Source organism: Triticum aestivum, chromosome 7D, assembly GCF_018294505.1.
Source record: "Triticum aestivum cultivar Chinese Spring chromosome 7D, IWGSC CS RefSeq v2.1, whole genome shotgun sequence".
In the NCBI taxonomy this organism is placed as follows: domain Eukaryota; kingdom Viridiplantae; phylum Streptophyta; class Magnoliopsida; order Poales; family Poaceae; genus Triticum; species Triticum aestivum.
Genome location: NC_057814.1, coordinates 338,228,826 through 338,251,238, shown reverse-complemented (window position 1 = coordinate 338,251,238; position 22,413 = coordinate 338,228,826). Strand labels below are relative to the sequence as shown.

At 44.4% G+C, this 22,413-nt stretch overlaps 1 protein-coding gene across 1 annotated transcript in view; it reads left to right on the top strand.

Annotated features, from left to right (window-relative positions):
- The window catches only part of LOC123171099 (photosystem II CP47 reaction center protein), a 36,373-nt gene that overhangs the window by 1,984 nt on the left and 11,976 nt on the right, over nucleotides 1-22,413 (top strand). The window lies entirely within an intron of this gene.

The following is a 22,413-nucleotide window of genomic DNA, read 5'->3' as shown; positions in this document are numbered from 1 at the left end:
GATATTGCGAATATAAGATGAAAGCTTTATTGATCAAGGTGGCGTTCTGTGACGCCTTTGTCTGGTCGCTGAACACAAACGAAGTACGCGAAGTTGCAGCTATGGCGAACTTTTAATCTAAACAAAACCCAAAGTCTAAACGACGCCCTAAGGGCTGTATATATGGAGGAAGAGGGGGGGAATTTCGTGGCCCTTGAGGAAGGGGTCCGAAACCAACCCTATCTCTTGTTTCCCCACACATACGGACTCTAAAAATAGCCTATACTCAAGTATTTCGAAATTACATGGGCCTGGCCCAATAATAAGGTGACGCAGCACCTTGAATAGCCCCCGGACGAAAGTTATGAAGTAGCATCTTGTATATTTCGTCCAAGGCTTCATGCACGCATTATGGTGGCTTCAATGTCTTGAAATCATCACTTGTAACTCCGTTCTTGTCCCCCATGCGCATGCCATCATCTCCATGCTTGTTCTTGCTCCAATGTTCATCCTTCTCAAAGCTAGGCCCTTCATTTGTAAGCAAAACAAATGTATCCAATTTAGGCAGCACCATATTCTCATGAACATTAGAAGCATTACCAAGAAACGAAAGTAGCTGGTAATTTAATTGGCGTGCGCGAGCTCTAGTAATTGGTCCAGTATGTATAGCAGCAGGGGCTGTGGGTGTAACAATGGTATTGATGTCCTCATCAATAACCAATAGCGGGACCTGGATGCCCATATTGGCTCCTACATATTCTACGAAGATCTTTATCGGTCAGACCGCATAACAACATACGTTGTTCCCTTTGTCATCCGTATGTTACTTGCACGAGATTCGGTCGTCGGTATCTCAATACCTAGTTCAATCTCGTTACCGGCAAGTCTCTTTACTCGTTCCGTAATACATCATCCCGCAACTAACTCATTAGTTACAATGCTTGCAAGGCTTATAGTGATGTGCATTACTGAGTGGGCCCAGAGACACCTCTCCGACAATCGGAGTGACAAATCCTAATCTCGAAATACGCCAACCCAACAAGTACCTTTGGAGACACCTGTAGAGCACCTTTATAATCACCCAGTTACGTTGTGACGTTTGGTAGCACACAAAGTGTTCCTCCGGTAAAAGGGAGTTGCATAATCTCATAGTCATAGGAACATGTATAAGTCATGAAGAAAGCAATAGCAGAATACTAAATGATCAAGTGCTAAGCTAACAGAATGGGCCAAGTCAATCACATCATTCTCCTAATGATGTGATCCCGTTAATCAAATGACAACTCATGTCTATGGTTAGGAAACTTAACCATCTTTGATTAACGAGCTAGTCAAGTAGAGGCATACTAGTGACACTATGTTTGTCTATGTATTCACACATGTATTATGTTTCCGGTTAATACAATTCTAGCATTAATAATAAACATTTATGATAGAGGCAAAGGTGTCCCGTCTTTCGATGAGATGATGGATATCGCTTTGGTGGAAGTCGACTTTGACGATCCGACTACGAACGTGCGAGGACATCGCGCCTTAGCAATCGCTAAACCAACTCCGAGAGGTTATCGACCACGCCGGAGCACGATCAACCTGACCACGAGGGTCTGTTTCCTGCGAGCAAACGAAGAACAAGCAAGAAACTGAGATTGCAATCTGGATATTGCGAATATAAGATGAAAGCTTTATTGATCAAGGTGGAGTTCTGTGACGCCTTTGTCTGGTCGCTGAACACAAACGAAGTACGCGAAGTTGCAGCTATGGCGAACTTTTAATCTAAACAAAACCCAAAGTCTAAACGACGCCCTAAGGGCTGTATATATGGAGGAAGAGGGGGGGAATTTCGTGGCCCTTGAGGAAGGGGTCCGAAACCAACCCTATCTCTTGTTTCCCCACACATACGGACTCTAAAAACAGCCTATACTTATGTATTTCGAAATTACATGGGCCTGGCCCAATAATAAGGTGACGCAGCACCTAGAATAGCCTCTGGACGAAAGTTATGAAGTAGCATCTTGTATATTTCGTCCAAGGCTTCATGCACGCATTATGCTGGCTTCAACGTCCTGAAATCATCACTTGTAACTCCGTTCTTGTTCCCCATGCGCATGCCATCATCTCCATGCTTGTTCTTGCTCCAATGTTCATCCTTCTCAAAGCTAGGCCCTTCATTTGTAAGCAAAACAAATGTATCCAATTTAGGCAGCATCATATTCTCATGAACATTAGAATCATTACCAAGAAACGAAAGTACCTGGTAATTTAATTGGCGTGCGCGAGCTCTAGTAATTGGTCCAGTATGTATAGCAGCAGGGGCTGTGGGTGTAACAATGGTATTGATGTCCTCATCATCCTCCCCTTCTTGAAATGAAGTCGTCCTCGACGGAAGCTCATCTTCCTCACCCAAATAAGGCTTCAAATCTGCAATGTTAAAAGTGGGACTAACCCCAAAATCTGCAGGCAGCTCAAGTTTATATGCATTATCATTTATTTTCTCTAACACCTTAAAAGGACCATCAGCATGTGGCATTAGCTTTGATTTGCGCAAATCAGGAAATCTATCCTTACGCAAATGTAACCAAACAAGATCTCCAGGTGCAAACACAACATGTTTTCTACCCTTATCTCCAGCAAGTTTATATTTAGCATTCATACGCTCAATGTTTTCCTTAGTTAACTCATGCATTTTTAAGATCAATTCAGCACGTTGTTTAGCATCAAAATTAACCTTCTCCGAAGATGGAAGAGGCAACAAATCAATAGGTGCACGAGGTAGGAAACCATACACAATTTCAAAAGGGCACATCTTAGTAGTAGAATGCAATGAACGATTATAAGCAAACTCAATATGAGGCAAGCATTCTTCCCACATTTTCTTATTATTCTTCAAAACAGCCCTAAGCATAGTAGACAATGTTCTATTGACTACTTCGGTTTGTCCATCAGTTTGGGGGTGACAAGTAGTACTAAAAAGCAGTTTAGTCCCCAACTTAGCCCATAAACATCTCCAAAAGTGGCTAAGAAATTTAGTATCACGATCTGAAACAATAGTAGTTGGCACACCATGCAAGCGAATAATTTCACGAAAGAACAAATCAGCAACATTAACAGCATCATCGCTTTTATGACATGGTATAAAGTGTGCCATTTTCGAGAATCTATCCACGACAACAAATATGCTATCCCTCCCCTTCTTTGTTCGAGGTAAACCTAAAACAAAGTCCATAGATATATCCTCCCAAGGAACACTAGGTACAGGCAAAGGCATATATAAACCATGAGGATTGAGTCGTGACTTAGCTTTTTGACATGTAGTGCAGCGAGCAACAAAACGCTCAACATCCCGTCTCATCTTTGGCCAAAAGAAATGTGTAGCAAGTACGTCCTCCGTCTTCTTCACGCCAAAGTGTCCCGTTAATCCTCCTCCATGCGCCTCCTGCAACAACAAAAGACGAAGAGAGCTAGCTGGAATGCATAGCTTGTTAGCACGGAACACAAATCCATCATTAACGACAAACTTGTTCCAGGTTCTTCCTTCTTTACAATTCTGCAATACATCTTTAAAATCAGCATCATGCACATATTGATCTTTGATGGTCTCCAAACCAAATATTTTGAAGTCAAGTTGTGAAAGCATAGTATAGCGACGAGACAATGCATCAGCAATAACATTTTCTTTACCCTTCTTGTGTTTAATGACATAAGGGAAAGTTTCAATGAATTCAACCCATTTAGCATGTCTACGATTCAGTTTAGCTTGACTTTTAATATGTTTCAAAGATTCATGATCAGAATGTATAACAAATTCTTTGGGCCATAAATAATGTTGCCATGTTTCTAAAGTCCGAACAAGAGCATATAGTTCTTTATCATAAGTAGAATAATTCAGACTAGGCCCACTCAATTTTTCAGAAAAGTATGCAACAGGTTTGCCATCTTGTAATAACACACCTCCTAGTCCAATGCCACTAGCATCACATTCAAGCTCAAAAGTCTTATTAAAATCAGGAAGTTGGAGTAAAGGAGCATGTGTCAACTTATCTTTCAATACCGTGAAGGCTTCTTCCTGTGCGGTACCCCAAACAAAAGGCACATCCTTCTTTGTAAGCTCGTTGAGAGGTGCAGCAATGGTGCTAAAATCTCTCACAAAACGCCTATAGAAACCAGCGAGTCCAAGAAAACTCCGCACTTGTGTGACCGTTTTGGGCTGCGGCCAACTCTCAATAGCTTCAATCTTGGCTTTATCAACTTCAATTCCCTGTGGAGTAACAACATAGCCAAGAAAAGATACTCGGTCGGTGCAAAAGGTGCACTTCCCAAGGTTACCAAACAAACGTGCATCACGTAGAGCAATAAAAACAGCACGTAAATGTTCCAAATGTTCTTCCAGAGATTTGCTATAAATCAGTATATCATCAAAATAGACTACCACAAATCGTCCAATGAAAGCACGTAAAACTTCGTTCATTAGTCTCATGAAAGTACTAGGTGCATTAGTTAACCCAAAAGGCATGACTAACCACTCATATAAACCAAACTTAGTTTTAAATGCAGTTTTCCATTCATCTCCCAATTTCATACGAATTTGATGGTATCCACTACGCAAATCAACTTTGGAGAATATTGTAGAGCCACTCAATTCATCAAGCATATCATCTAGCCTAGGAATAGGATGACGATAACGAATAGTAATATTATTAATGCCTCTACAATCAACACACATACGCGACGTACCATCCTTTTTAGGCACGAGTATAATAGGAACAGCACAAGGACTAAGAGATTCGCGTATATAACCTTTGTCGAGCAGCTCCTGTACTTGACGCATAATCTCCTTCGTCTCCTCTGGATTGGTACGGTATGGTGCACGGTTGGGTAGCGATGCACCGGGAATTAAGTCAATTTGATGCTCAATCCTTCGAATAGGTGGTAATCCCGGTGGCACGTCTTGTGGGAAGACGTCAGCGAACTCCTGCAAAATGTTAGTGACAGCAGGGGGCAAAGAGGAAGGCACGTCCTCGAATGAAAATAATGCCTCTTTGCACACAAAAGCATAGCAAACAGATTTGCTGAAATCTAGTTCATCAATATCAGATTTTGTGGCAAGTAAACATGCACTTTTCAATTTAATTTCAGAAACAACACTAGATGGTTTATTATTAGGTTTCATTTGTTGCTCAAATTCCTTTGCCACAATCTGATTTTCACTCTTATTTTTCTCCTGCTTTGCTTTATTAGCTCTATTAATGTCATCTTTCAAAATGGAATCAGGAGTCATAGGAAGCAAAGTAATATTTTTATCCTTATGAACAAGAGTATACTGATTGTTTCTACCATGGTGTACAGAATTTTTATCAAATTGCCATGGTCTACCTAGTAATAAGGAACATGCTTGCATGGGTACCACATCACAATCAACATAATCAGCATATGTAGAGATACTAAAATGCACACGAACAGTACGTGTTACCTTAACCTTGCCGCTGTTGTTGAACCATTGGATGTAGTAAGGATGTGGATGTGGTCTTGTGGTGAGAGATAGCTTCTCCACCATCTCCATGCTAGCCAAGTTGTTACAGCTCCCTCCATCTATGATGACGCGAACAGAACGTTCCTTCACAACTCCCTTTGTATGGAACAAATTATGCCTCTGATTTTGCTCTGCTTGTGTGACCTGCACACTCAAAACACGTTGAGCAACTAAACATTCATACCTGTCAGCGTCTTCAGGAGCCATGTATTGCGTCTCATTTTCAGAATCATCTCCACCATGTTCTTCACGGGTAATAAGAGCCAAAGTCTCCTCATTATAGTCACTAGCGGACTCATACCCACCATCCTCAGTAGCAATCATTACACGCTGAGATTTGCATTCTCTCGCAAAATGTCCTCTTCCCTTACAACGACGACAAATAATATCACTTGTGTGCCCTGTCGATGCCATGGAAGAAGAAGAGCTCTGCGCAGGCCCGGCAGGTGTGCTCTTGGCAGAGAGTGGTGGTTGTGCCTGCTTTCTTGTATCACGGCTGGAGGTGGCACCTGATGGAGGTGATGGTGAAGTGGAAGTAGAAGATGCACGCGGTGTCCATGATGAAGGTCGACCTGCAGAAAAGTTAGTTCGCGCCAATGGCTGTCGATCCTGCACTTCACGTTCAGCTTTACAAGCAAGATGGAATAAACGAGTGATATTATTATAATCCTTATACTCTAGAATGGTCTGAATCTCTTTATTTAATCCACCCATAAAACGTGCAAGCATAGCTTCATTCTCCTCAACAATACCACATCTAATCATGCCAGTTTGTAATTCCTGATAATATTCTTCTACAGAATTTTTCCCTTGTCTTAAACGCTACAATTTTTTAAGTAATTCACGTTGATAATATGGTGGAACCCAACGAGTACGCATAGCAGTTTTCAAAGCAGCCCAAGTAGTTGGAACAGGATATAATCTACAATGTTCAGACCACCAAACACATGCAAAGCTAGTGAAAGCACAAACAGCAGCAGGAACACGTCTCTCCTCAGGATATTGTAAACATGTAAATCGTTGTTCAGTTTCTAACTCCCAAGTAAGATATATATCAGGAACATATCTACCCTCAAATGGTGGAATATTCAATTTCAGTTTAGGGAGATGGTCATGATCTCGTACCTGAGGTGGTGGTGCCGGCCTACCGTTGCGAATATATACCTGAGGTCGACCTGCTGGTGGTGGTGCTGGTGGCTGCACGTAGTTCTGATTTTGATCAACCTCGTCCTCATAATCGCCCGCATAATCGTCATCCTCCTCAGCCGCCGCAGGAGCAGGAGCCAAAGAAGCATCAACAATAGGTGCAGCAGCACCCGAATTTTGACCAATCTCAATTGGAACGCGCTGTGCCCGTCCCACTTGATTTGGAAGGCGGCGTTGGAGATGTGGTTGTTGTTGTTGTAGAGGTGCGACATGTGCAACCGGTGGTGGTTGGGGAAGACGCTTGAGTAATTCAGTAAACTTGTTATCCAGCTTTGTCTCAAACGACTTCTCCACGGCATCTATCTTCTCCATAGCCTCTTCAAATCTGTTTAGCACATCTCCCCCCTGGCCACTCATCATTTGCTGAAATTTATCATGCAACTCCTTGTTCGTCATGTTCTCCCAATCAGTCTCATCGGCTTGTGAACCTGCCATGGTTAGCAGCAAAAGAAACACAAAAGAATATGATCCTGCAGACTACTAGAAGTGGTGGTGATGGTGGTGTGTCACAAAACCTTCAAGCGAATCTCAAATTCTTACCAGTTCTTACCCAGCAGCAGGTGGTGATCGGCAACCGTTGTAGTCAAAAACTCTCAAAGCTTGGATATAGCGATTACCAGGGAGAGTCAAACGCACGATGTAGACTTATGTGGAGCTGGGAAGGCTTATAATATGGTAGCAAAATGGTAAGCAATAATCAATTCAGAGATGCAAAGTTGAATAAACGCTCAACGACGGTACTGTGCTGGTCCTAGGCTAGACCGTGCTAGAGACGCGAGCCTAGAACACTAACAAAATCACGGCGCTGCACGTAAACAAGGGAAAAGCACACTCTGGAATTATTTTTTTCGCTCTTTTTTTTGCGCTCCTCTTTTTTTTTGCGAAAAATCACTATAATGGCGAGTGTCTCAAAACTCTTCCCAGGTCAAACTGACAGGATGGGCACAAAAAATTTTGACTATTTTTTTTTCGGAAATCAGGGCAGCGACGACGAAAAAGTGCGACAAAAAATCACTATGATGGCGAGTGTCTCAAAACACTACCCGGGGCCAAAAATAGGATAGGGAAAAAATATTTTTGGTTGCCGGAATTTTGGCCTAAAAACTGCCCGGGGGTCTCCAGACTTTTTTTTTTCGAGACCTACTCAGGCAAGGAAACACGAAACGGAAAATATATGGATCTCTAAAACCAACCGAATATGAAAAGAACTCGGATTGGTGGTGGATATATGGCGGTAGGATATGGCAGCGGTGGTGGTATATGGTAGCGGTAGTGGTATATGGATACGGATCGGTGGTGGTATATGGATACGGATTGGTGGTGGTATATGGATACGGATGCAAAGCGGTGGCGGATAAGCAATGGTGGTAGATGGCAAGGCGATGATGATGGTGCGGCGGCGGCGTGACAACTTATGACCAGAACTCGAAACTCTAAAAGACTAGGCTCTAAGACCAGCAACTTGACACGACGATGCAACCGCAAATTCAACAAAGCAAAAACCCTAAAAAGATTATGCAAAGGCTCAGATTGGTTCGGATATGATGAACTAACCCTAATTTTTTTTGTGGCTTTTTCGTGGACGGTAGGTATGAAGAACAGACTCTATCTAAACTATGAAAAACTGTAAAATCTCACCGAGCAACCTGGAAATCTGATACCACTTGATAGAGGCAAAGGTGTCCCGTCTTTCGATGAGATGATGGATATCGCTTTGGTGGAAGTCGACTTTGACGATCCGACTACGAACGTGCGAGGACGTCGCGCCTTAGCAATCGCTAAACCAACTCCGAGAGGTTATCGACCACGCCGGAGCACGATCAACCTGACCACGAGGGTCTGTTTCCTGCGAGCAAACGAAGAACAAGCAAGAAACTGAGATTGCAATCTGGATATTGCGAATATAAGATGAAAGCTTTATTGATCAAGGTGGAGTTCTGTGACGCCTTTGTCTGGTCGCTGAACACAAACGAAGTACGCGAAGTTGCAGCTATGGCGAACTTTTAATCTAAACAAAACCCAAAGTCTAAACAACGCCCTAAGGGCTGTATATATGGAGGAAGAGGGGGGGAATTTCGTGGCCCTTGAGGAAGGGGTCCGAAACCAACCCTATCTCTTGTTTCCCCACACATACGGACTCTAAAAACAGCCTATACTGATGTATTTCGAAATTACATGGGCCTGGCCCAATTAATAAGGTGACGCAGCACCTAGAATAGCCTCTGGACGAAAGTTATGAAGTAGCATCTTGTATATTTCGTCCAAGGTTTCATGCACGCATTATGGTGGCTTCAACGTCTTGAAATCATCACTTGTCACTCCGTTCTTGTTCCCCATGCGCATGCCATCATCTCCATGCTTGTTCTTGCTCCAATGTTCATCCTTCTCAAAGCTAGGCCCTTCATTTGTAAGCAAAACAAATGTATCCAATTTAGGCAGCATCATATTCTCATGAATATTAGAATCATTACCAAGAAACGAAAGTACCTGGTAATTTAATTGGCGTGCGCGAGCTCTAGTAATTGGTCCAGTATGTATAGCAGCAGGGACTGTGGGTGTAACAATGGTATTGATGTCCTCATCATCCTCCCCTTCTTGAAATGAAGTCGTCCTCGACGGAAGCTCATCTTCCTCACCCAAATAAGGCTTCAAATCTGCAATGTTAAAAGTGGGACTAACCCCAAAATCTGCAGGCAGCTCAAGTTTATATGCATTATCATTTATTTTCTCTAACACCTTAAAAGGACCATCAGCACGTGGCATTAGCTTTGATTTGCGCAAATCAGGAAATCTATCCTTACGCAAATGTAACCAAACAAGATCTCCAGGTGCAAACACAACATGTTTTCTACCCTTATCTCCAGCAAGTTTATATTTAGCATTCATACGCTCAATGTTTTCCTTAGTTAACTCATGCATTTTTAAGATCAATTTAGCACGTTGTTTAGCATCAAAATTAACCTTCTCCGAAGATGGAAGAGGCAACAAATCAATAGGTGCACGAGGTAGGAAACCATACACAATTTCAAAAGGGCACATCTTAGTAGTAGAATGCAATGAACGATTATAAGCAAACTCAATATGAGGCAAGCATTCTTCCCACATTTTCTTATTATTCTTCAAAACAGCCCTAAGCATTGTAGACAATGTTCTATTGACTACTTCAGTTTGTCCATCAGTTTGGGGGTGACAAGTAGTACTAAAAAGCAGTTTGGTCCCCAACTTAGCCCATAAACATCTCCAAAAGTGGCTAAGAAATTTAGTATCACGATCTGAAACAATAGTATTTGGCACACCATGCAAGCGAATAATTTCACGAAAGAACAAATCAGCAACATTAACAGCATCATCGCTTTTATGACATGGTATAAAGTGTGCCATTTTCGAGAATCTATCCACGACAACAAATATGCTATCCCTCCCCTTCTTTGTTCGAGGTAAACCTAAAACAAAGTCCATAGATATATCCTCCCAAGGAACACTAGGTACAGGCAAAGGCATATATAAACCATCAGGATTGAGTCGTGACTTAGCTTTTTGACATGTAGTGCAGCGAGCAACAAAACGCTCAACATCCCACTATCTTCTCCATAGCCTCTTCAAATCTGTTTAGCACATCTCCCACCTGGCCACTCATCATTTGCTGAAATTTATCATGCAACTCCTTGTTCGTCATGTTCGCCCAATCAGTCTCATCGGCTTGTGAACCTGCCATGGTTAGCAGCAATAGAAACACAAAAGAATATGATCCTGCAGACTACTAGAAGTGGTGGTGATGGTGGTGTGTCACAAAACCTTCAAGCGAATCTCAAATTCTTACCAGTTCTTACCCAGCAGCAGGTGGTGATCGGCAACCGTTGTAGTCAAAAACTCTCAAAGCTTGGATATAGCGATTACCAGGGAGAGTCAAACGCACGATGTAGACTTATGTGGAGCTGGGAAGGCTTATAATATGGTAGCAAAATGGTAAGCAATAATCAATTCAGAGATGCAAAGTTGAATAAACGCTCAACGACGGTACTGTGCTGGTCCTAGGCTAGACCGTGCTAGAGACGCGAGCCTAGAACACTAACAAAATCACGGCGCTGCACGTAAACAAGGGAAAAGCACACTCTGGAATTTTTTTTTCGCTCTTTTTTTTTGCGCTCTTTTTTTTTCCGAGACCTACTCAGGCAAGGAAACACGAAACGGAAAATATATGGATCTCTAAAACCAACCGAATATGAAAAGAACTCGGATTGGTGGTGGATATATGGCGGTAGGATATGGCAGCGGTGGTGGTATATGGTAGCGGTAGTGGTATATGGATACGGATCGGTGGTGGTATATGGATACGGATTGGTGGTGGTATATGGATACGGATGCAAAGCGGTGGCGGATAAGCAATGGTGGTAGATGGCAAGGCGATGATGATGGTGCGGCGGCGGCGTGACAACTTATGACCAGAACTCGAAACTCTAAAAGACTAGGCTCTAAGACCAGCAACTTGACACGACGATGCAACCGCAAATTCAACAAAGCAAAAACCCTAAAAAGATTATGCAAAGGCTCAGATTGGTTCGGATATGATGAACTAACCCTAATTTTTTTTGTGGCTTTTTCGTGGACTGTAGGTATGAAGAACAGACTCGATCTAAACTATGAAAAACTGTAAAATCTCACCGAGCAACCTGGAAATCTGATACCAATTGATAGAGGCAAAGGTGTCCCGTCTTTCGATGAGATGATGGATATCGCTTTGGTGGAAGTCGACTTTGACGATCCGACTACGAACGTGCGAGGACGTCGCGCCTTAGCAATCGCTAAACCAACTCCGAGAGGTTATCGACCACGCCGGAGCACGATCAACCTGACCACGAGGGTCTGTTTCCTGCGAGCAAACGAAGAACAAGCAAGAAACTGAGATTGCAATCTGGATATTGCGAATATAAGATGAAAACTTTATTGATCAAGGTGGAGTTCTGTGACGCCTTTGTCTGGTCGCTGAACACAAACGAAGTACGCGAAGTTGCAGCTATGGCGAACTTTTAATCTAAACAAAACCCAAAGTCTAAACGACGCCCTAAGGGCTGTATATATGGAGGAAGAGGGGGGGAATTTCGTGGCCCTTGAGGAAGGGGTCCGAAACCAACCCTATCTCTTGTTTCCCCACACATACGGACTCTAAAAACAGCCTATACTGATGTATTTCGAAATTACATGGGCCTGGCCCAATAATAAGGTGACGCAGCACCTAGAATAGCCTCTGGACGAAAGTTATGAAGTAGCATCTTGTATATTTCGTCCAAGGCTTCATGCACGCATTATGGTGGCTTCAACGTCTTGAAATCATCACTTGTAACTCCGTTCTTGTTCCCCATGCGCATGCCATCATCTCCATGCTTGTCCTTGCTCCAATGTTCATCCTTCTCAAAGCTAGGCCCTTCATTTGTAAGCAAAACAAATGTATCCAATTTAGGCAGCATCATATTCTCATGAATATTAGAATCATTACCAAGAAACAAAAGTACCTGGTAATTTAATTGGCGTGCGCGAGCTCTAGTAATTGGTCCAGTATGTATAGCAGCAGGGGCTGTGGGTGTAACAATGGTATTGATGTCCTCATCAATTTATCATGAAATAAGGAAATAAATAATAACTTTATTATTGCCTCTAGGGCATATTTCCTTCATCTCTTTGGAAGTTCCTACGACGTATCCGGATCCGGCTATACGCCATACTTCGGCACCGCCCACTTCAAATATAGGCCTCCTCGATGGCGGGGAACGAGGCAAAAGAACTTCATCCATAGTTCAAAATGGGCCTCGATGCCTAAGAACAGTTCGTAGAGGGCAACGAAACCTGAGATGTGCAGAATCGAACCTGGGGTAAGGTTGTGCAGTTCAATGCCGTAAAATTCCAATAGGCCCCTAAGAAAGGGATGGATTGGGAATCTTAGGCCCCGCAACAGGAATGGGATGAAGCACACCCTCTCCTCCTTATTGGGGTTGGGGAATTTTCAGCCATCACGTCGTTGCCGATTGAGGCCAATCCCGCTCGAACGGAGACAAGATCTGCGAGGGGAAGATAGCCCTGCGTCTGGAGTCGACTCAGGTGAAGATGAGGCACTGAGCAACTCTGCCAATCACCCTCTTGAGGGCCATGGGGGCGCGAAGAGGAGCCTGGGGCACTTGCCATGTTGGAAAGTTGTTTTCGTGGCTAATCTTGATGATTTTCCTTTTGCATGATGCGAGATGGCATTTGGGGATCTAATCTCCTTATATAGGTGCCACCCGAGTGTGATGAGGGGCTTATTTGCAAAGAATCATGGACCGTTCGCATTCACCCGGCGCGTGGAAATCGAAGCGACAACGGGAAGGAACCATAAAGGCAGAACATAGAGGTCAGAACCGGACTGTCGTTGGTCCGAAGTATAATAAAGAACCCTCCTTGCAAAGCCGAACACATAAGCCGGATACTACGTCGTCATTGAAGGCAAGTTCGGGGGCTACTGAGGGTGACCTGGATTCGGGGGTCCTCAGGTGTCGGGCCTATTCGAACATGGGTCGGGCTAATGGGCCGTGAAGCTAGAATGGAAGATTATTTCCCGTGTTCGGGCAGGACTCCTGGATGCATGGAAGGCAAGACTGGAGTCTGAATGTACTATTTCCTTCCCTTGTAAACCAACTCTCTACCCCTCCGGTGTATATATAAACCAGAGGGTTTAGTCCATAGGGGCTATCAGAATTCATATAGGCTAGACGTCTAGGGTTTGGCCATGACGATCTCGAGGTAGATCAACTCTTGTAACCCCTATACTCATCAAGTACAATCAAGCTGGAAGTAGGGTTTTACCTCCATTAAGAGGGCCCGAACCTGGGTAAACATCGTGTTCCCCGTGTCCCTTGTAAACTTCGATCCTCAGACGCACAGTTCGGGACCCCCTACCCGAGATCGGCTGGTTTTGACACCGACAATGCTGCCTAAATTGGATACATTTGTTTTTCTTACAAATGAAGGGCTTATCTTGGACAAGAAAGATGAACCTTGGAGCAAGTTCAAGCATGGAGATGATGGCATGCACAAGGGGAACATGAACGGAGTTACAAGTGATGATTCCAGGACTTTGAACCCACCATAATGAGTGCATGAAGCCTTGGACGAAATATACAAGATGCCACTTCATAAATTTCGTCCAGAGGCTATTCTAGGTGCTGCGTCACCTTATTATTGGCCCAGGCCCATGTAATTTCGACATACTTGATTACAGGTTGTTTTTAGAGTCCGTGTGTGTGGGGAAACAAGAGTTAGGGTTGGTTTCGGACCCCTCCGCCAAGGGCAACAAAATTCCCCCCTCTTCCTCCATATATACAGCCCTTAGGGCATCGTTTAGACTTTGGGTTTTGTTTAGATTAAAAGTTCGCCATAGCTGCAACTTCGCCTACTTTGTTTGTGTTCAACGACCAGACCAAGACGTCACAGAAGCCCACTTGATCAATAGATCTTTCCTCTTTTATTCACAATATCCAGATTGCAATTTCAGTTTCTTGCTTGTTCTTTGTTTGCTTGTAGGAAATAGACCTTCGTGGTCAGGTTGATCGTGCTCCGGCGTGGTCAATAACCTCTCAGAGTTGGTTTAGCGATTGCTAAGGCGCGACGTCCTCGCATGTTCGTAGCCAGATCATCAAAGTCTTCTCCATCAAAACGATAGCCACCATCTCATCGAAAGACGGGACACCTTAGCCTCTATCACGACAACCTCAAGTCGTCCTCCTACTTCAAGCAACTTCAAGTCGAGAGCTTCATCATCTACAAGTCCATAGGATGAGACCATCAAGACAAGTTCCATCAAATGCTTCACATGCGGCGGCCGAGGCCACAAGTCCTTCGAGTGTACCAACAAGCGTACCTTGATCCTCAACGACAACGGTACATACGACTCCATGAGTGAAGAAGAAATGGAAGCCCTTGAGCAAGTGGCCATGCACCGGCGCATCAACGAAGATGAAGATGATTAAGTCTTTCATGACGAAGATTCGAGCCCCGCTCTCGTTGTCTCCAAGGTCTTGACACTTCAACATCAACAAGACGAAAACCAAAGATGAAGATGAAGATGAAGACCAAGGCGGGCATCAACGGGATGTCCATCAAGGCCATCATCGATGGAGGAAGTTGCCATAACTTGGCAAGTGAAGAACTATGCTCTAAGCTCAAATTGGTCAAGATGAAGCATCCTCACCCCTACAAGGTCCAATGGCTAAGCGACTCCATATTCATGGTGCAAGTTTCCTTCAAGATAGGAGCATATGAAGATACTTTGGAGTGTGATGTTGTTCCGATGTCCGTTTGCCACCTCCTACTTGGACGACCATGGCAATTCGACCGAGGCGTCATCCACAACGGGCATACAAACCACTATAGCTTCAAGATGAAGGGAAAGGAGCATGTGCTACGACCTATGTCTCCAAGTCAAGTGATCGCCAACAAGCAAGCCACCCATCATGGAGAGAATAGCGAGAGAGTGATCCACCCAAAAGGGAGTGAGAGCCACAAGCCCAAAATGAGTGCCTCCATGATGAGCGACAAGAAAAACTTAGTGCTATTTGCCACCAAAACTGAGATGAGGGAAGTGTGTGTGAACCCATCAAGTGTTATGCACTATGTCCTATTGTGCAAGGACGAGGCACCAAAAACTAACAACTCTCACAATCTACCTTTAGTGTTATCTTCTCTATTACAAGAATTCCAAGATGTATTCCCCGACGAGCTACCTCCGGGTCTAGCTCCGCTTCAAGGAATCGAGCACCGCATCGACCTCATCCCCAGAGCACCTCTTCCTAAGAAGGCACCATACCGCATCAACCCCGAGGAAACCAAGGAGATCCAACGGCAAGTACAACAACTCATCGACAACGGCCATGTACGTGACAGATTGAGCCCTTGTGCCGTCCTGGTAATCCTTGTTCCCAAGAAAGATGGTACATATCGCATGTGTTCCGATTGTCATCCTATCAATGCTATCACCGTTAGATACCGTTATCCTATTCCTCGCCTTGATGATATGCTAGATGAGCTTAGCGGAGCCACAATTTTCTTTAAAATTGATCTTAAACGTGGCTACTATCAAATACGCATCCAAGAAGGTGATGAATGGAAAACCGCATTTAAGACCAAATTTGGCTTATATGAATGGCTTGTTATGCGAATGGGTTTATCCGAAGCACCCGGTACATTCATGCGAGTCATGCATTTTGTTCTTCGACCCTATATTGTTGTATTTGTTGTGGTCCATTTCGAAGATATCCTTTTCTTTAGCAAATCTCTTAAAGATCATGTCACCCATCTTAGATCCGTGTTGCAAACCCTTAGGAAAGAGCGCCTTTATGCTTATGGACAAATGCCTTTTTGATGTTGATAAGCTTGTTTTTTTGGGTTTCGTAGTGTCTTCTAAGGGTGTTCATGTAGATGACTCTAAGATCAATGCTATTAGAACTTGGCCCCAACCAAACAACTTGCAACAAGTGCTTAGTTTCCTTGTTTAGCTGGTTTCTACCGTAGATTTGCTAAGGATTTTAGCACCATTGCATCCCCTTTGCATGCTTTGAGTAAGAAGAATGCACCACTTGTTTGGGGACCATCTCAAGATACCGCATTCAATGAGCTCAAGAATTTGCTTACACATGTCCCTTTGCTTGCATTACCCAACTTTGAAAAACCTTTCGAAATTCATTGCAATGCTAGTGGTTATGGCATAGGAGGTGTGTTAATGCAAGAGAAGCACCCCATAGCTTTCTTTAGTGAAAAACTTTCCGGAGCGCAACTCAATTACCCCATATATGACAAAGAGCTATATGCATTAGTTTGAGTCTTTCATGTTTGGGAGCATTATCACTGCCCTCATGAGTTCATTCTACACACCGATCATGAAACACTTAAGTACCTTAAGGGTCAAACTAAGTTGAACAAGAGCCATGCTAAGTGGAGTGAGTTCGTTGAGTCATTTCCTTATGTCATCAAATATATCAAAGGTAAGGAAAGTGTTGTGGCGGACGCGCTTTCCCGTAGATGCAAGCTTGTTACCAAACTTGAATTGAATGTCATTGTCTTTGAGCACATAAAAGACTTGTATGCGAATGATCCTACTTTTTCCATTCCTTACGCCAAATGTTTAACGCATACATCTTGGGAACGCTATTACATCAAAGATGATTATCTTATGAGAGCTAACAAACTATGTATCCCCGAGTCTTCTCTTCGTTTGTTACTTTTGCAAAAATCTATGGAGGCGGACTAATGGGACACTTTGAACGCGAAAAGACATTCGCTATGCTCTCCAAGAACTACTTTTGGCCCAAGATGTTCCGTGAAATCTCACGCTTCACAAACCGATGCTCTACATGTCGCAAAGCTAAGTCTAAAGCTCAATCCCATGGTCTATATATGTCACTTCCTATTCCGTATCACCCATGGGAAGATATTAGTATGGACTTTGTGCTTGGTTTGCCTAGAACTAGAAATGACAAAGATTCCGTCTTTGTTGTTGTGGACCGATTCTCTAAGATGGCTCACTTCATCCCATGCAACAATATAGACGATGCTTCACATGTTGCAAATATTTTTTGTAGGGAATCTTGCGCCTACATGGAGTGCCAAAGACTATTGTCTCGGACCGCGGCGTCAAGTTCTTTAGCTACTTTTGGAAGATCCTATGCGCCAAGCTCGGAATCAAGCTCTTGTTCTCTTCGGCATACCATCCACAAACCGACGGCCAAATGGAGGTCACGAACCGGACACTCTCCACTCTACTACGTGTGTTCATCAAGAAGAACATCAAGGAATGGCAAGAGTGCCTACCCATCGCCGAGTACGCCTACAATCATGCAAGACACTCTACTGCCGACAAGACCCCCTTCGAGGTCATCTACAATTTCAACCCGTTTTCGGACATTCTACCTCTTCAACTATAAAAGCGCATCAACATAGACGCGAGTGCATGAGTGAACTATCTCAAGAAGGTGCATGAAGATACAAGGAACACCATCGAGCGCCAAGTACAATGCCTCGCGACCAAGCTCAACATCAACAAGCAACCCACACTACAGGAATCAGCTACTTTGTCGTCTGCCAAGGCAGACGGCAAAGGCATGGATGGCGGACGGCAAAGGCCTTTGCCGTCTGCCGCGGACGGCAAAAGGCGCCGGCAAAGATAGGATCGGTAAAGACCTTCTTTGTCGTCTGCTTTTTGAAGCGAACGGCAAAGGGGCCTTTGCCATCAGCGGCTGACGGCAAAGAAAGCCGACGGCAATAAATTCGTTGTTAGTCCGTTAGGTGGCTAACGGCAGTCTTTGCCGTCCGCCAGCTGACGGCAAAGAGCCTCAGGCCTTTTCCGTCGGCCAAATGACGCCAGCTGCACGTCACTGCCCACCAAGGCTTTGCCGTCCGCCACTGTAGGCAAAGGCGGTGATCCTTTGTCGTCTGCCACTGTAGGCAAAGGCTTTGCCGTCCGCCACTGTAGGCAAACTGACCAAATGGGTTAGCTCCCAGGAAACACAGGTGGCTGCCACGTGGCTTCTTTGCCGTCCGCGGCGGACGGCAAAGAGCCCATTGCCGTCGGTGGCGGACGACAAAGAGCCTGCATTGCCTCTTTTTTCTGGTTTTTTTAAATCCAACAATTTTCACAGCACATATATATGACATATATATATATATATATATATATATATATATATATATATTTCACAGGGCTATTTCACAGCAAACATATGACATATCCAGCACATAAGTTTCACCATACATACATATATAGTTCCATCCATACATACATAGAAAGTTCCACATACACATTGTTCCATCCATACATATTACAATGCAAAGTTTCATCCATATGGCAAGTTCCATCATAGCAAGCTAGCTTCCGTGAAGTGAATGAAATCTGCAAAATGGCAAATAAGAAAGTTAGAAAAAGGTGACTAGAAGAAGAAGAAGACTAGAAGAAGAAGTATATGTCATTTATGAGCTAACTTAGGTGAAATGGATAACTTAGGTGAAATGGATCATATATGAGTTAACTTAGTTGAAATGGATCGTTTATGAGCTAACTAAGGTGAAATGGATCATTATGAGCTAAGTTAGGTGAAATGGATCGTTTATGAGCTAACTTAGGTGAAATGGATCGTTTATGAGCTAATTTAGGTGAAATGGATCGTTTGTGAGCTGACTTAGGTGAAATGGATCGTTTATGAGCTAACCTAGGTGAAATGGATTGTTTATGAGCTAACTTAGGTAAAATGCATCATTTTAGAGCTAACCTAGGTAAGATGGGTCATTTTGGAGCTAACCTAGGTAAAATGGGTCATTTTAGAGCTAACCTAGGTAAAGTGGATCATTTTGGAGCTAACCTAGGTAAAATGGGTCATTTTAGAGCTAACTTGGGTAAAATGGATCACTTATGAGCTTACTAAGGTAAAATGGGTCATTTTAGAGCTAACTTAGGTAAAATGGATCGTTTATGAGCTAACTAAGCTAATTATGCCATTTTTGACATAAGTAAGCTAAGTACATGTCATTATTGAGCAAACCTAGTTAGCTAAGCATATTAGAGCTAACTTAGGTCATTTTGGAGGAAACAAAGCTAAGTATAGATCGTTTTAGATCTAACTTAGGTAAAATGGATGGTTTTGGAGGTCAGTAAGCTTATTAATTCATTTTGGAGGAAAAGAAGCTAACTCTAGGTCATTATGGTAAGCATATTGGAGGAAATAAAGCTAAGTCTAGGTCTTTATGCATTTGTTAAGCAAAACACTAGAGAAACTTACCATGATCATGGAGGTGTAGGAGCGGGCTGGCTCGTGACGGTAGCTGGAGAAGGATCGTGCGATGCTTGTCTGGAGTTACGCTGCACCAAAGATCATTTCCAATGCGTCGTTAGCATGATGAGACTCGAATGTTAAGACTAGCAAGTAATGTCCATTCAAATTAAACTCACCGTGGTCCCAGGAGCAATCTCTGGCATCGGTGGAGCGGTCTGACCGGCCATCTCGCACACAGACTGCACATTTGGTTTTGACGACTCAGTCATACTAGTTACTAATGAGACAAACACTACATGAATGTCTTGGCTAATCTTTAGAACAAACTTACCACAAGGAGCTCGTACATGGCCCTTGCTTGCATGTCATTCCGTGCCCTCTCCTCCTCCAACATCTTTGTCGTCCTCTCCTCCAACTCCCGCTGCCTCTCTGCCGCCTCCGCCAAAAGTTTCTCCATTCTATCTCTCTCACTCTGTATAGCAGCCTGCAACACCACTCCTCGTTAGCATTTGTAATCATTGATGGAAGCGCACACAATGTAATGGAGAAAGATAGCTGAGTACGTATAACTAACCTTGAAGGCGAGTTGGACTGGCCGTTCACGAGGCCTTATCTCAGGAGCGGAGCTCGACTGGCGCGCCTTGATCTCCGGGAGAGTGCTAGGACAACGGATAAGTCCATCTCCAATGGCTATCGAGCCATGGGACCTCCCACCACCAGCTATCATCACCAGCTCTGGATCAATGGGACCCTGGCTCGGGATAAAGTCCTCCCCTTTCCTCGCCTTCCCCTGATCTCTATATTTCACGAGCTTGTCGTGGGAGGAGATGTTGGTGAAGTTGTTTGGATCATTGAGGTCAGACGGAGAGAATGCCTTGACTTTCTTGTAAGAGGCAGTATGGGCGATGGCATAGAGGTCGTACACCTCTGGCACCTTATCCGCCTTATTGTAGTGTGCCTGAAAGAGAGAAACAAAGTAAATTAGTAATTAAAGGGCTCAAGCTAGCATGATGAATGAATTGCATGAATCATGAAGCAAACCACATACCCAGTTCCGCCCGAACTGATATAAGTTGGAGCTGCCTTGATGGTGTGGCACACCTTCCATTTGGGCACGTTTGTCCTTGGCCTTGTTGTGGACGGCTAGCCATTCTTTTGAGCACCACTCATCGACCAACACCTCCCAACAATCCATCCGATCCGCACACCATCTCGGAGGCGCCTAAGTTAGCAAATAGAAACTTGAGCGCTACGGCTATGAATTACTAAATGAAGGAAGTAAGTACAAGGCCTTAAGAATTACCTTCATGTACTGCTCCTTACTCAGGAACTTCTCGCGGCACGCCGGCTTGGTCTTCTTGATACCACGCAAGGCGTAGTAGTCTCGAACAGCCTGTACCCGAGCCTCGTGCCGTAAGTTCTGTAGTAGGCGCTTGCAAACGTTATCGATAACATTTGCCGCGTCCTCCTCGTATCCCTCCTCACACCTGTAGAATGTCTGCAATCAAATGAGACAATATTGATTAGTACAATTAATAACTAGCTAGTTGAAGATTTTTAATTGTGTAAAGGAGAAATTACCCAGAACTTTCTGATCACCACGTCTGCCCTCGTGTCGCACAAGACACCGTCGATAATCTCACCCGGCGGGGCCAGGGCAGCCAAGTAGTGCTCCCAGCTCAATCCAAGCTCTGGAAGCTGACCCTCACCAGGCGACGTGACAAACCCCGGGAAGTTTTGCCGGCAAAGCACTCCAAGGACGGAGTTGGGCCGGCGGGCATTTTGATGGTGGTCCCAACCCCTGCAGCATGGCAAGGCCAACGCATTAGATATTTGAAGAAACGTGAATGCAAAAGGTACAAAAAGATTAAATGCACTTACCTCTCCCCATCAGGGAAAATCAACCACCTCTGCTCACGGGTCGCCGGCACGGACGGGAGGCGTGTACAACCACGCTGGTAGACGGTGCCCCCCTCCTCCTCAATATCAGTCGGCTCCCCGCCATCATCAGCATGGCCACTCGGCCCCTCGGACTGATCCGGCCAGGTACCCCATCCAGACGTGTGCTCGTCCGGGGTCTCGTGGGCCGAAGGCCCGTGGACCCGAGGCTTGTGGGCCGAAGGCCCGTGGGCCCGAGGCTCGTGGATCGGAGTCCGTGTAGCCTCCTCCTCGGACGAGTCCACCCTAGCAGTCACGTGCTCGGGTGAAACAGCTGGGGGTGGCGGCCAGGAAGGCACCCTAGCAGTCACCGTACCTCCTCTCCCGCGACCACGTGCTCCAACTCCTCTCTTCTTCCCTCCCTTACCTCGTCCCCTGCTGGGCACCGCGGTCCACGAAGAAGGGCCCGACGGTGTCGCCATACTGTCCAGCAACGCTCGGCGGAGAGGTGTGTGTGGAATGGAAGACCTCCCACCACGCGCCGACGAAGAAGGGGCCTCGGAGCGCTCCGGACCAGCGCCCACCATCTTTCAACACCTGCCATGACAAAGAGTAAACGAAATTACTACAACATAAAAAAAATACCGACATGAATAATAATATGTATATCACTTAAGTGTATCATCATCAAGTACAACATAAAAAAATTGAATACCTGACACGAACTACTAATAATCTCGATCACTATCATCAATAAATGCATAATCATCATCATCACTATCATGAATGACGTGCTCATAGGGTTCAGGGGCATCAACATGTGGAAGGCCACCTTGACGTAATCAGTCAAGCATTGACAGGTCATCCGCAACAGTAACCTCTTATTGTTTCGGCTCTTCTTGTTCCTCCTCTGGGGTGATGCCGGATTCACTATCGCTGTCTACTTTAATGTTTTGGGGTGAAGTATAGCGGTTCTTGAAACGTTTTTTTGGAAAGACGTGTTTCTTGGAAGAATTCTCCTTCATATGTGTCTGG